This window comes from Pelodiscus sinensis, chromosome 27, assembly GCF_052426305.1.
Source record: "Pelodiscus sinensis isolate ZL-2025 chromosome 27, ASM5242630v1, whole genome shotgun sequence".
Taxonomy (NCBI): domain Eukaryota; kingdom Metazoa; phylum Chordata; order Testudines; family Trionychidae; genus Pelodiscus; species Pelodiscus sinensis.
In genome coordinates this window covers 14043961-14054577 of record NC_143078.1, presented here as the reverse complement: position 1 = coordinate 14054577, position 10617 = coordinate 14043961, and positions in this window count along the sequence as shown.

Genomic DNA, 10617 nt, shown 5'->3' with positions numbered 1-10617 from the left:
GGCCACTGCCAGGTGCCCCAGAGGAGGGAACCGAACAGGGAATCATCAAGTGATCGCTCCTCTGTCCCCCATTCCCAGCCCCTGGCAAACAGAGGCCGGGGACCCCCTCCCTGCCCAGCCTGGCTAGTAGCCACAGATGGACCCGTCCTCCATGCATTTATCCAGCTCTTTTTTGAATCTTAATTATAGTCTTGGCTGCTCTCCAATGGGACCCGTTTACTTCCCTTCAAACTTGCTGTTTGTTTTGCTAGTGCCTTTTCCCAAGGGGATTTACAACGGAGGGTTCAAATAAGCTTTCTATCAAAACGAGCGCTTCAGGGGGTAGCCGAGTTCGTCTGTTCCAGAAAAAACCAGCAAGCAAATGGTCTGGTCGCACTTTATAGACCAACAAAACACGTCGATGGGATCATGAGCTTTCGTGGGCACAGCCCATTTCTTCAGATGATCAAAACGAGGACAGTTTGGCCGGGGTGGCACAGAACGGCAAGTTACCGGCCGAACGTCGCAGGGTCATAGTAAGAGAGGAGCACACTCGGTAAAACCGTACGTGCCAGCCCTGGACTGTACGGGAAGTGCAGAAATCAAATGCGTCCTGATGTTCAGAACGAAAGTTGTCTGATTGTTTTGTCCTGTGTTCGTGCAATGAGTCCTCGGACGGTGTAGTGTGGCTACCTGGCGTATTCTGGTTAGGTAGGGTACGGTTGTACTCGGGGGGGGGGGGTATTTTCATTTCTTTGCCACTTTGGCCTTTCACAGACGCGGGAACTCAGAGTGCAGAGGTGCTGTGGTACCCCCAGGCTCCTGGAGGCACCCCTCGGGGGGGGGGGGCTTTGCTGTTGGCCCCATGCGCCATGGTCCAGGCTGAACTCGAGTATCACAAGCCCTGCTGTCAGCCCTATGTGCCAGGGCTTTGTTCCTGGCTTGGGGGAGGGGAGGTGGACAGGGATAAGAGGGCTGGATTTCAGCCCCCCCCCCCTTAAAAATGTTCCTGAGACCCTACGGCCTTGCCCTCCTTTTATAAAGGTCCCGGCACCAGCTGTTGGTCTCTTCACTCCCACCCCGATTGCTTTCAGAGCAACAAAGAGCCAAAATTAAACAGTGACAAAGGAGAGCTGCAATTCCCCCCCCCCCCCCCCCCCCCACCGCGTTGAGTGCCATGGCCAGCAGCAGGCGAATCAGGAGCTGGACAAAAGGACCGGCTCTCCTTAGAGGCATCATTTGTTCCAGTCTCAGGTTTCCTCTGTTGCTGGATCCAGGCCGGGAGGGAAGGGGCGCAGGGAAAGAGACAGAGTTACAGTGACACAGGTGCGGGAGCACCGTTGTAGACCATGTTACACACGGGCCCACGGAGACACAGGAAGGGCTCTGCCCGGTTGCACCCAGGCGCGTTGCTGATGGAATTCTGTGGACCCTGAGCAGTTCGTGGCAGGTAACATTCCTGCTGATCCTTTCCATCCAGGTGCGGAATGATTGGATGTGCACTGAGGCATGTGTGGATGGGCACCACCAGTAGACCCAAAACCTGAGGGTGTTCTGCTCATCAGCTGAGCGGCATCCTCATCTCCTGACTGGCCACGCAATGCCCAGCGTCCAGGGAACTGGGCTGGAGTAAAAGCATGGATGCGTGTCCCTTTCTGAGCCAGGTGTCCAGGCTAGGAGGCGGGACCTCACCTCTACGTCTGCAACTGCCCTTCCCCTTTCTCCGTGTCCGTCCAGAACATCAGTTCCCACCTTTGCATGCTTGACAGGGAATCTAGACTCCCCCTACTCCGTGCAGTACGGGGTCTCTGATCACAGTGTGATCTGAGCCCTGCATTGGTCACTAAAAGCCAGCCCCAGCCCTCGGCGCCTGTCGCGACCCAGGATGCTCATCCTGACCCACGTACACCAGGCGTTAGGCTCCATCAGGGCAGAGCCCCCGTCCCCTCACCCAGCCAGAAACACCCCATCTCCCCTCTGCACCTCCCCATTGCTGTCCTCACCCCCCTCCCAAGCAGCCCTGCTCCAGGTGGGTTGAACAGGGAGATCTGTTTCCAGCCTGGGCCCTTTCATTGCAGAGCCCGTTGTCTCTTGGGGAGACAGATGTGACAGACCCACCTTCCCATAGCCCAGACTGTGGGAGCAATAGCAGGGAGTGATCCAGCCCTTTTCGGGTGTTGCCGCTGGAGAGGAGGCGAGCTCCTCTCTCCTGCTACCGCCACCTGCCCGGCTCGGAGGCTGTGCTGAAACCCCCGCTCGTTGCTCCGCCAGTCCTGCCTGGAGCCCCGCCACGCTGCCAGCCATGGCCGTGCTAGCCTAGATGGGCCCCGGCATGGTCAGCCCCCGCTCGGAACAGCCCCGGGTGCAACAGGGCCCCAGCTCCCCCCGAGCACTTCGGGAGGCCAGCCAGGCCCTGGCGTGTGCTGGGGCTGCAGGGCCAGGCGTGGCCACCAAAGCACCAGACACCAAAGGCATCACCGCCGGGGCGGCAGCTTTCGGAGACTCCTGCAAGACTCAGGCCCCCAAATGCCCAGTGAAATTCAACTCCCCCTGCGGCGGCTCGGCTAGTCCTGGCCTGACGTGGACCGAGGGGCCTGAGATGTGGGGCCGGCTCCAGCAAAGGGCCCTTCGCCCATCCCTGCTGACCTTCCCAAAGGGCCAGGGCCAGACTTAGAAAGAACAGCTGCTCTTTTGTTGTCTGTAAAGATAGCCTGGGACGCATGCCTCAAACACGCCCCCTCCCCCCCCGGGGCCTGCTATTTGCACGGCCAGCTCCGAAATGTCAGGCCAGGTTCGCCCTCCCTCTCAGCTGCCAGCCCTGGGCTGGGGATGGCTTCTCCACAGGGGCAGGATGTGAGGTCCAGGCGCGGGGCCTGTTCCCCAAGGGGTTCAGAGACACAGGGGCCGAGGTCGGGAAATCGTCTCCCGCAGAGGAGCAGCCCCAAACCGACAGGGGAGAGATGGGGGGGGGCAAAGGGGCCCAACATTTGGGGGATGGTCCCAGCTCTGCTCATGACATGGAGACAGGCCGGGACCAAGGCTCCAGAGCCAAGCAGCCCAAAGCTCTAGGGACGTTCTGCGTCCCGGCGGAGAGCTGGATCGCAGCGTAACCCATTTCAGAGGGTCCAGGGGCAGACCCAGGGGGTCTCGAACGTTTTGGCCCATGGCCCACCCTGCTCCACGCAAACCTTTCCACGGACCCACAGCCAGCCACCCTGGCTGCAGGAGGGGGGGGAACCCCAGGCCCATGTCTCACTGCAGCACGAGTGGCCCACACTTTGAGAAGCGCGGGGCTAGTCCGACCCTCCCAGTGGGGTCCCAGAGCGGAGCGGCTAGAAGAACATCCCGTCTTGACTGAGCACCTGCCGGCAGAGGAGAAACCCACGGTCCAGGCAGCCACTGGGCACGTGCCAGTCTGCCCACGAGGCCCAGGCTCACCAGTTTCGTACTAGTGCAAATTTGTCCAAAGTCTTGCTCAGGAAAGCGCCTTATTGGGCACTTTCCAGTTGGTCAGCACCCCCCTTGTCCAATCAGAGAGCAGAGATGAGGCGGTTAATCAGGTTGGACTCTGGGTAAACGTGGAACAAGGGTTAGTCACTTTCACCGTTAAAAATGTGCATCTGCTTTCCACCTGGAATTTATCTGGCGTCCATTTCCAGCCACTGATCGTGGGAGACTTCCCAGCCAGACTGAAGAGCTCGCTGTTAAATATTGGATCCCCATGGCGGTGCTTATAGCCTGTGGTCTGACACCCCTCAGCCTCCTCTCCGTTAAACTACATCGATTCGAGCCCTTTGAGTCTTCGTCACGCTGCGGCAGGTTTTCGGAGCCTTTGGCCGTCCTCCTGGCTCGTCTCTGAATTCTCCCCGTTTACCAACATCCTGCTGGCCTTGTGGGCACCGGACCCGGACCAGTCACGGCACCTGTCTCCCAAGGGTGCTGCTGCACGGCCAGCGATCGCACGGGGGCTCACGGCGTCGGGATCCGGTCCCTGACGACAGACTGGACCTCGCTAGCAACCAGCCCGAGTGGCGCTTGGATTGCCAGGGGACTCCACCCCTGTGGGATTTCTTTGCTAGTAGGAGGACGCTCTGGCCTCGGTGGTCCGACGTCAGGCTGCGCCAGGAAATCCGCCCGAGCAAATCTCCTTGCTCCGTCCTCCCAGATCACCCTGCGTTCTGCCCCTCTTCAATGGGGGGCTCGTGGCAGCTCTGCTTGTGAGTGCCACGTGGGCTGGGTGTCCTCGGGGGAGGGCTAGCGCTGGCATGGGGGGAAAGGCTCCGACAATGCCCAGATCCCGCCCTGGGCTCTGCCGACAAAGCCGTGTCCTAGGCTTTGGGGCTGGGAATCTCCAAAGAAGCCCCTTTGGGAATCCCGGCCTTAATTTACTTCCCCCCAGGATCCCGCAGGCTCCTGGGAGGGCTCAAAATGGGGATGCTGCCTTTGGGGAGCCGGGATGGAAAAGGAGGGGAGGGGGGAGAAAAAAGTAAGATGGGGGGAGGGGAAGAAGTGAACAAACAAGAAACATACCGAGACCGGGGGAAGGAGCTGGGGAAGGGGGAGTGTGAAAATGGGGGGAGAGGGGAGGGCGAGATGGTGGCACGTGGAGGGGGGTGGTGCCCAGAGCCCCAGCGAGAGGTGGGGTTGCCAGCTGCCATGTCTCTCTCTCGCTAGCGCCCAGGGGTGCAGGGTCGGAGCCAAGCCAAGAGCTGCAGTAACCCCTTGGCCCCGGGGCCCTGGGACACCCCTTGCTTCTGGGCAAAGCTGGGGCTGCCCAGAGCCTCCCCACCCCCTTCCCAGACTGGCGGCGGGGCCAAAGGCCACTGGGACCCACCCCTGGGGTCACCCCTCCAGGCAGCAGCGTGGGAGAGGAGGGAGCAGCTGACGCCAAGCATGGCCGCTGAGCCCCAGGGTGGAGGGAGACCCCCAGACCCGCCCCCGCCAGGCCCATGGGGAAGGCAGCCCCAGGCCCCCAGCTGGCACTAAGCGCAGGCCAGGCGGTTGGCACCGATTTACACCCGCCGAGGAGCTGGCCCAGGGCAGGCAGGAGGGGGGGGAGATGAGTTGCTGAGCGGGCGGCCGGGGGCTGGTGCATTCACGCCCTGCCCTCCGTCGTCCGTGCCCCGGTGGGGATGGAGGTGGGTTCCCTTCGCTCCCGGCTGGGCCCCCCCGCACAGGAGGGCCTGTTGTTACCAGAATAGCCGTGGGGATTAACAGCGCCGGCATTGTCCGGGCTGGGCTGCAGCCTGCGCATTGTTCGCACATAAGGTCTGCCCTAAAAATACAGTCAACAGGTGCGGCCCCCAGCCCGGCCTGCTCAGAGACGGGGCCTGGACGTGGGGGGGCAGGACTCCCCAGTCGCAGTCTGGTTCGTGTCCATTGTGCAGTGAATTGGAGGGTAAAAAGAATTGAGAGATGCTGGCAGGCCCCTCTGCTCCAGCGGTGCCCCTCACTCCCGCCCCACAGCCCTGCCACCCCAGCCCTGCCCCCCAAAGCCTGCCGGTGCCCCTCACTCCCGCCCCACAGCCCTGCCACCCCGGCCCTGCCCCCCAAAGCCTGCCGGTGCCCCTCACTCCCGCCCCACAGCCCTGCCACCCCGGCCCTGCCCCCCAAAGCCTGCCGGTGCCCCTCACTCCCGCCCCACAGCCCTGCCACCCCGGCCCTGCCCCCCAAAGCCTGCCGGTGCCTCTCACTCCCGCCCCACAGCCCTGCCACCCCAGCCCTGCCCCCCAAAGCCTGCCGGTGCCCCTCACTCCCGCCCCACAGCCCTGCCACCCCGGCCCTGCCCCCCAAAGCCTGCCAGTGCCCCTCACTCCTGCCCCCCAGCCCTGCCAGCCCGGCCCTGCCCCCCCAGCCCTGCCGGTGCCCCTCACTCCCGCCCCACAGCCCTGCCAGCCCGGCCCTGCCCCCCAAAGCCTGCCGGTGCCCCTCACTCCCGCCCCACAGCCCTGCCACCCCGGCCCTGCCCCCCAAAGCCTGCCGGTGCCCCTCACTCCTGCCCCACAGCCCTGCCAGCCCAGCCCTGCCCCCCAAAGCCTGCCGGTGCCCCTCACTCCCACCCCACAGCCCTGCCAGCCCGGCCCTGCCCCCCAAAGCCTGCCGGTGCCCCTCACTCCCGCCCCACAGCCCTGCCACCCCGGCCCTGCCCCCCAAAGCCTGCCGGTGCCCCTCACTCCTGCCCCACAGCCCTGCCAGCCCGGCCCTGCCCCCCCAGCCCTGCCGGTGCCCCTCACTCCCGCCCCACAGCCCTGCCAGCCCAGCCCTGGGCTCCCCCCACTTCTTCCCTGTGTATCACCACTTCTTCCGCTTCAGTCCTGGGACCCCCGAGCGCTGGCGACGCAGCTCCTGGCCCAGCGACCGTCACCGTTTTGCACTGTGGTCCTGCCCCTGCTCTTCCGTCCAGCCCTGGCCTGTGCCAGTCGCTGCTTGAGCCCTGCCGAGGGGGGCCCCTGCTGCTGTGAGCTATGGGGTGTCTGGCGGGAAAATCCTTCTCCTCTCGGCTGCTGTTTGCCCCTCTTCCCCTCCCCCGCCCGTGGCGCTTGGGACACGGAGCAGAGAGCTGGGCTCCGGGGCATCCCCGGGGGGGCCGTGGGGCACAAATGCCAAGGGCCCAGGCCAGCGGCGGGGCGGCCGGGTGAGTCTGTTCCAGCCAAAACAAGGAGGAGTCCCGGGGCACCTTAGGGACGGACACGTTTACGTGGCGTCGGCTTTCGTGGTCAGAGGCGGCGGGCAGGCGCGTCCACACAGCCCCGGGGCTGGAGAAGCAGCTTCCAGCCCATGCAAGCGTCTGCCCTAATAAAGTGTTAGACTTTGCGGTGCCCCAGGACTCCTTGTTCTGAGGCAGAGGTGGGAACCTCAGGCCCGGGGGCCGGATGCGGCCCTCGGCTTGCCTGGATCTGGCCCCTGAGGCTCGGGGCTCCCCCTGCATTGGGGAGTGCTGGTGCTGTAGCCCCCCACTCACTCACTCAACCACTGTGGGGCTGGAGCACCCAAAACCGGAGCCTCCTGGGCTTTGGTGTGTGGGGGGAATGTGGGGAGGGCCTGTCTCCTTCTCAGGGGCCATGTCACTGTGGGTGGGGGTTTTCTTTTCACTTATGTGCAGCCCCCGACTGATTTTACTGTGGGTCAATGGCCCCTGACTCTGAGAATATTCCCCACCCCTGTTCTAAGGACGGGTTAGTAGCTAACTAGCCATCTGTCCAGCGGGTTCATTCCCAGAGCTGTCTGTCTGTCCGTTGGTCTGTCTGCCTGCAAACACGAGTTCCTTCGTATAGCCACATCAGGGTGTCGTGTACCTGTTGAGTCCCCTTGGGGAATGCCCGTGCATATGTGTGTGTGTGTGTTGTCGCTGTGTGCGTGCCTATCTAAGTACTGGGTGTGGCTGTGTGTAAGTACAGTCTATGCACACGGAGCATCGGTGGGGTTATGGGCATGGGTCCCGGGGTCTGATCATACTCCTGTCCTGCTGGCAGTTTGTTGCCGGCACTCCAGTGAACCACACTGAGAGAGTGCAGTGTGTATAGGCAGTGTGTGTGTGTGCGTGTGTGTGTGTGTGATATCCATGTGCTGTGTGTGTGTGTGTTTGGTATCCATGGGCTGTGTGTGTGTGTGTGTGTTTGGTATCCATGTGCTGTGTGTGTGTGTGCATGTGTGCATGAGAGTGCAGTGTCCATGGGCTGTGTGTGTATGTGAGTGTGTGATATCCATGTGCTGTGTGTGTGTGTGTTTGGTATCCATGTGCTGTGCGTGTGTGTGTGTTTTGGTATCCATGTGCTGTGTGTGTGTGTGCGTGTGTGCATGAGAGTGCAGTGTCCATGGGCTGTGTGTGTGTGTGTGTGTGTGTGCAGGGAGCCTGTACGTAGAAAAGGGGTATATCTGCCTGTTCTATTTTTACCGACCAGTTGCAGTCCGGCTGGGATTTAATACTCCCATCCCTTTCCCATCTCCGCACAGTCTGCCTCCCTCCAGCCTCCAGCCACCGCCTCCCCTCTGCCTGGACTGCACTCGGTAAGGGGCTACCTTGCCGGCTCGGCCTGGCACCTTCTCCCGCCCAGGGGTCGGGTCGATGCTTTGCTGCCTGGGCAGCCGGGGCAGGGTGGCGAGATTTTACCCCATTCTACTCGCTTTGGCCACGCTGGTTGTGATCGTGGCCGGCGTGTGGCCGGGCGAGGCACTGGGGCCGGGATGTTGCCGTCTCCTGGGCCGAGCTTTAGGCTCCAGCTAGACCCCGAGAAGGCAGGTACCCTAGAGATGCTGTAGATGCGTCCCCCCTCCCTCTCTCCAGCTGCTAGCCCAAATGGACAGGAGAGCACTGAGAGCTCCCGACGAAGCACTTGGTTTCCGCAGCATTTTCTCCATGCTTGGGGAGCCTGGGTCCACGACAAGCCAACCAGCTTCTGCCCCTCTTGCCAGCTGCGCTAGTTCCCTGGGACCCTGGGGAGGAAGAGGAGGGTAACACTCTACGGCCCCTGGGCCACTCTGGACCCTGAGTCTCATGGACTTTTGACAGGCCCCCTCGTGGCCAAGCCACTGACGATGGGACAGGCTCCCACGTCGGGTGGGATTCAGGCTCCAACCTGGCTCTGTCAACTGGGCCGGTTGTCTAAGGCCTCGGGCACTTTACCTGTCCCGCTGCTGTCTGGGGTGTGGGAGGTGGGCGTTCCTCACTGCTCTCCCAGCACCGATCCCTCCAGAAAGGCTGCATTCGAGCGCTAGGAGCAGCAAAGGGGCATTAAAACCACCTGCCTCTCTGTCTGTCCAGGCCGACTCGGCCAAAGCGCTCAGCCCGTGCACCCCCAAGCAGCCCGCCAGCAGTGGCCGTCCCACTCTTTCAGTGTCTGTTCCTAGCACCCCCTATTCGAGAGGCACCTTTGAAAGGCCTGTGGCTCACACCCAGCGATAGGGGTGGTGTGCTGTGGGGTGGGGTGTCTTTGTAGCGGTGTGGTTTGTGTTGCCCTTGGCTGGTGCATCTGCGTGTGCGTTTGTGTGTTTCCAGATAGGCGGGGTCAAGGAGGTGGCTGTTTCCTAGACCTTTCCCAGGCTGAATTCTCCTGCAGGATCTCTTTCACCTCGTTAATTCCATAGCAGCCTTTGGGCTATTTAGGGAATCCGTTCCAGTGGGCATAGAAATCCAGGCCAGAATTTACTGGGCACAGAGCCAGGCCCATCAGAGAGGTGGAAGCTCCATACAACCATTCCCTGCTCCATAAAAATGGGGATCGGCTCAGGCACTGCATCCCTGAGCTGCCTGAACCTGGCTCGGCAGCCAGCACGGGCAGCCTCTTGCTCCTGCAGCATGGCCATCTGAGGGGGCAGTTTGCATGAGGACGAACCTGATTTCTGGCTGCCCCCGGGCACCATCAGAGGGTTGGAATCATCAGGCCAGCGGATTGATTCCCAGGCTTGCATTCCTGCCTGACCCTGATGGCTATGGGGAGCCGATGGGAGCTGGTAGCCCTGTCCCTCATGCTGGTGTCAATCAGGACTAACTCCGTCAGAGTCCATGAAATTACACTGGTGGGAGAGGCCTGTAGGTTTTTACCATGGGGTGGGAACTCATAATCTGACACCCCCAACCAGGGAAGAGCCTAGAGGTAACTCTTGGCCTCTGGTTCCAAGACCGTACGGTGAGTGGTGTCTACAGGACCCCAAGAGACTCCCCTGTCTCCTCCGATCTTACGGGGGGCTGGGCAGAGGGGATTGAGGCTCCCTGTACGGAGGGGAAAGTTCTCTTTGAAATGAGCGCCGCCTTGCACTGGCGTGAATGGGAACGGCGCCCACTTACGCCCGGTGAAACAAAAGACAGGACTATGCAGCACTTTAAAGACTAACAAGATGGTTTATTAGGTGATGAGCTTTCGTGGGCCAGACCCACTTCCTCAGATCAAACTGTGGAAGAAAATTGGCACGACCGTATATACCAAAGGGATCCAATCAAAAAGAGTGAACACACATAAAAATGACGAATCGGGTTTAAGAACAGAGGAGGGGTGAGGGGGGAAGGTTAGGGTTAGAGCAGACCCAAAGGAGCTCAGGCATCCAAGAATGAGAACGCCGCTCCTGGAGGAGGGACAGATGAGAAACGGGAGGCAGCCAGACGTGGTTCCACTTGCTCCCCGTCGACCTCCCCTTGGAGGCTCTGCATTCTCATGACTGCAGCCGCGCTGTGGATATGTGGGTGGGAGCTACTGGCTGGGAGATCTGGGTTTTATTCCTGGTTTGGCCCTGACCTGTGGTCAAAAGATGCTGAAACTTGGGGATGGGGCGGATTTTCCTTCTCCCAACTGGAGAATTGAATCATGTGTCACGATTGATCTTCTTCTGCGGCAAAGACTGAATTCCGTAATGGAAAGAGCAGCGGGAACTTAGACCTGCTCTGGTTCTGGGGCTCAAGAGGCACCTACCTGTGTCACACGCCTTAGGATGGTTATTTTTGTTGATCATTTGTATTACCATAGTGCCGTGGATCAGAACAAAACGGTGTCTTCAGTGTTAGACAGGAGACAACAGGCAGCTGTAGCGGGAGGGGGAATGCAGGGAGACAAGGAGACGGTGTGGTTCAAAGCAGACCTATTGGTTTTGGCACACCGCAAGCCTGGGGCCAAGTTTTCAATAGGCACCGTTCCACTGCTGCCCTGG